General features: G+C 47.5%; 1 protein-coding gene across 2 annotated transcripts in view; it reads right to left on the reverse strand.

Annotated features, from left to right (window-relative positions):
* The window catches only part of HSF4 (heat shock transcription factor 4), a 39,667-nt gene that overhangs the window by 30,238 nt on the left and 4,492 nt on the right, over window positions 1-4,937 (reverse strand). The window lies entirely within an intron of this gene.

Consider the following 4,937-nt stretch of genomic DNA (forward strand, 5'->3'; position numbering starts at 1 on the left):
CATTTGAGAATGATGAAAAATAGAAATGCAATGATTCCACTCACAAGAGATATAAAAACGAATCAGGAAGTTCACCTAGAAAAATGCACAATACAGTTAAAATTCAAAATGAGACTTCAGAACTGGCATGTAACCTGGATAAGATTACATAAACAATAATAAAACATACGAGAATTCACTATGAAAAAACGAAGCACAAACCTTCACCTGATAACATGATAAAATTTCTTAACACTTATATAGTTAAAAATAAAGGATTTGAAAACAAATGCCTTTTGTATCACTATACAAAGAAATAACAGACTATAAAACTGATTTTTAAACAATGAAATCAATCTCAGAAAACTCAAAATAAATTCTTTTACAACTCTTATATACTGATAAACTTATAATAAAACAGAAAATACTAAAACAAAACCAAGAATCCAATAAATCCAATAACTTCTCCTTAAATCAATGTTCATTATTACTTTGTGAACTGTTTCAGACAAAACCTTCTCATTCTCAAAGAAAAACAACTAAACTTTGCTGCTGAATAAACTTGACCTTTGAAAAACTTAAAATAATTTTTGAATCAAACAGTACTTAAACTCAATATATAACAATCTTAATAAAGAATCCCTAAATTATATTAACTTTATGAAATTCATATGTATCAAGTTAACAATATATAAATCCATTATCAATTAAACCTTTATAAACTTAACTTCTTCAGGGCCCAAACCTAAAATAAACTTAAAGTGATATACTCTAATTAAATAATACTTAACTTAAACGCAAACCAACTATATAAAAATCAATTCTATCATTAATAAAACGTTAAAATACAACCTAACTTAAACCTTAATATAATAAATTACTAACATTTCATGCTATTTAATTTTCTATATCAATTTTCATTATGATATCTCTTTTTCACAATGTGTTCCACAATTATTACTTATCATCACACCGGCTGGGCGTGTCTGCTCGATCAATTTTGTGACCTAACTGAAAAAATCTGGGGTTGGTGTTTAGAAACATTGGGGAGATTTGAAAAGGCCTTGTGTTGGCTGGTTTTCAAAAAGCGACTGATGGAATTTTATTTCAGGGTGAAAATTGGGAGTCTCATCCTCAGCATTGCTGCAGGATATTTGCTGCTTGTAAAAGATTGTTTGCTGTTGTGATTTTTTGTTTGCCGCGGCATGAGAGCACTGGGAGCGCTTCTGGTGCAGCCAAACCCCGCTTCTGCCTGCGTTAGGATGGCTGCGCCCCTCTCTCTTGCTCTCCCCCCCTGCTCACACCCGCTGTCAGCCACTTCCGCGTTCGCTTTAACTCTCGCAAACGCATGCGCAGCCTTGATTCACCCTCTGTTTGTGTCGCCATGGGAACAAGGGAAGGAACTCCCGCACCGACCGCGCCCGCCTGCACCGGCTCCGCGCGGCCGTTCCTCGGGAATGTCCCCCCCCATTCTCTCTGTCAGGCCTGGCGCTGCCTCGGTTTTCGCTCTGGGTCGGCCCGCGCCGTCCCCGAGCCGCTGCTGGAGCCCAGCGCGATTCGGCGCTCTGCTGACGTCATCAGCGCGCGCCGCCGCGTTCCGCGCTGTGCAGCCCCGCGCCGCGTCCCGCCCGGCCCCGCGCCGCTCGGGTCTCCCCCCGCGGTCACCGCGCAGTCTGCGGACGGCTGGCTGGCGGCCACCGCCGCCCCCGACGCCGTCTGTGCCCGCGCCCGTGCGTTCGAAATGCAAGAGATCTCCGCTCCGACTTCCGGGTTTTGCTCTACCGTCTCGCGCATGCGCGCTGCCATCGCCGCAGCGACAGGAGAGTCCAGCTCTCCGTCCAGCCGCCGGCCTGGCCAGCGCCGCCGCTGCGAATTGGGAGCTATTCCCCGGCACCTGCCGGACGGTGCTTTCGCACTCTCACGGATTCCCGTCATGGAACGCATCACCGGGCACTCTGGGCGTCTGACCACCGCACCGCGCTCCCGCCGCCTCCTGCGTCCGCTGGTTCCCACTGCCCCCCCCTCTCGCCTGCACCGCGGGCTGCTTTGAACTCCCCACCCGCGCAGCTGCGAGTTCTCTCCTCTCTCTCACTTTTCCCTCCGCTCTGCACTCACGACTGCCCCTCCCCCCAGGAGCCGCCGGCGCCGCTGCCCCCCCACTGTGGGTTCGGACTCGGGCAATGGCCAGTCCTTTCCTCCACCGAGGGCTACGTCTGTGCCTGGCTTATCTCTCACTGTCTGGGGATTTTCTGCAGCTGAGGAGCTTAGAAATTGAGATTTGAGGAGTCTTGAGGAACAGTGTGAACCTGGAGACATAGGACATGATGAGACACCCCCCCTCCCGATCCTCTTCGGGAGGCAATTTGCTTCCCCTGGTGAGGAAAATTGCCCGAAGCTGCTGGCTGGGCCATCTTCCTCCTTGTGCTCCCATAGGAGCCTTAGCTGTTCAGTCTAAAATGCCGCGTTGTGAAAATGACTCTTATTGTCCTTGCTAAAGGCAAAAGTTTTTGCGGCAGTCTTATCTCTCTTTTTTTTTTTCTTTTTCCTGTGGCTCGGTAATACAGTTGCTTATTGATCCCTTACGAAAATTTAACTCAAACAAAAGATGTACATCTGTGTGCGGGTGAGTATACTGCACCCACAATAACAAAGCTTTCATCTCATTTGAGGCTATCTCTACCAGATGGGTAAAAGTCTTGCCCTGTAGGGCTGAAAAAATTTTTTTGTCTGTCCTTGGGAGCATCCCTTCCCCATGTTCTTAATTTCAACCATTCTCACCAAAAGCTGAGTCACCACGAGGTCAGTCCGGAGATGGCACTGTTCATCGTCCAGCAGGTCACAGGCGAGAAATCCCAGGCGCGCTTCTGGTTTTCCTCCTCCTGGCTGTCCTCCAGACGAGCTGTCTTGGTGAAGGTCAGGTTCTTATCTTGAGCTTTCCTCTCCCTCTCCTCCCGGAATCTGCCGAGAGCATTTGTGCTCTGTTCCTCTTCCTTTCTTTATTTTTTTGTTTTTCTCTGCTGATGAAGGTTGGAGGTTGTTTGCTGTTTCTTCTTGTTCTTGCTGATGCCCGCCAAGGGACGCCAATTGTCGGAATCTGTGGGTATTGGTGATTCCGAGATTGTAGAAAGTCTCTGTCTTTCTGCCCCGTTGCCAAAGAAGAAGCCATAGTTCGTCTGTGCTGTTTTCAAGGTTGTTTATTTTTGCTTATCTATAACAAGTTCTGCTGCCCTGCCGCAGGTCTGTCCTGCAGGGCAGTGTGCGGGGCTCTCCCCTCAGTGGGATGGTACAAACATTATATACAAGAAATTACGTGTACTATATTTACAATAATGTGCCAATATCTATCATCTACGTTGAATAGTGTGTCCCTAGCCTAAACCAATAGAAAAATGCCAACATCACCAAGAACATGGAGGTAAGGAAGAAGAAGGAGGAAGAACAGGTTCAGGCCCACTTTCCTCCATCTTAGAACTCCTGACCCCCCTGTACAAAGTAAAACCCCCCTGTACAGGTGTTAAAACCCCCCTGTACAATACTAAAAAATTTTACCCTCTAATTTGTGACTACTTTTACTATACCATCTAACCCTCTGTGACTGCTTGTTCCACCTTTAAAGTTGGTAATTCATTCCATGGTTCAAACTCAAAATCACAGCTGTTCTCAGCTGCTTGCCAGGGTCTAAAATGCTTCTGACCAAGGCCTGGAACCTCTAAAAATGTCTGAGGGACATTTTGAGTTCCGACACAGCTCCTTTTTTTTTTTATGATTTCCTTAAAGCCTTTGGAGCCATTAAGAAGGATCGTGAATCTCATAGACAGTAAGAGTGTGCTTGCAGCCTTCTGACTGCTGCCAGCGCAGGGCAGCCTGGCCTATGCCAGCCCCAGCCCCCCAGGCAGACTTGCCTCTGAACCCTGACACCCCAATTCTGTGCCAGCTGAGCCCCACTGAGCCACAGCCTCTCCCCTCACTACCATCTTGGCTTCTCAAGTGGAAAACAGCAAGATGAAACTCCAAGTGCTCATCAAGCACTTTGATTTAGGCCCAAGGGATGCTCCCAGAAAGCACACACTCAGCAAGGGTCAGCAGAGGAGAAACCTGGGGCTCAGCTATCCATTCTTTTTTTACCCCCACAATATACAGAAGGCAGATTGGCTTCAAGGAGAAAACATTTCCAGGACATGGGTGGGTGATGCTCCCCACAGCAATCACACTGTAGTTCCCACCTGGTTCTGGGAGCCAGCACTCAGGTTTGGCTTTTATAGTGAAATGTTGGGATGTTCAAGTTAATTTAGCCCCATCAGACAGACCTTTAAATATATTAACTCACTTGCTAAAACTGTTAGCAAGTAGATGCTTTGTTTCCAGAAGCACTGGCACCATCAGGCCTGCTGACCCAGAGGGGTCTGTGGACACTGCCTGCCCCCCTGGATCTGACCCTGTGAACCAGAGCACCCAGGAGATCCAGCCCAGGTTAACCCCTTTACAGTTCTATTTGAATCACGTCTTTCCTTTAGCAAATGAATTAGGTTTATATTGTTAAAATACTGCTGGTTTAAAATAGCATCAGATATATAGGTATTTTTAGTGTTTTAAAATGCTTCCTGCTTTTTTTTGCAGTTCAGTCGCCCAGTTTGCACAAACCACTGCCAAGCCAGAGTGCCTGCAGCTTGCACGTCAGCCCAAAATCTGGCCCCAGGCCCATGCCAGCTTTTCACCAGCTGGGGACAAACAAGGGAGCTGCTGTTACCCTTCAGCTCACAGGGCACCTGTGCAAGGCAGATGCAGCCTGGGCAGGAGGCTGCTACCTGGGGTTGAGCAAAAGAGACCCAAATCATGCTTTGACCAGCACAGAACCTCTCGTGGACTTGGGAAATGCTGCTTCATTCTCTCCACCTATCCAAGCTCTCATCAGCAGCACTACGGGGAAAAGCTGACATGGGCCAGCCGGGACCCAGCAG

Source organism: Taeniopygia guttata, chromosome 11 (assembly GCF_048771995.1).
Source record: "Taeniopygia guttata chromosome 11, bTaeGut7.mat, whole genome shotgun sequence".
Taxonomy (NCBI): Eukaryota; Metazoa; Chordata; class Aves; order Passeriformes; family Estrildidae; genus Taeniopygia; species Taeniopygia guttata.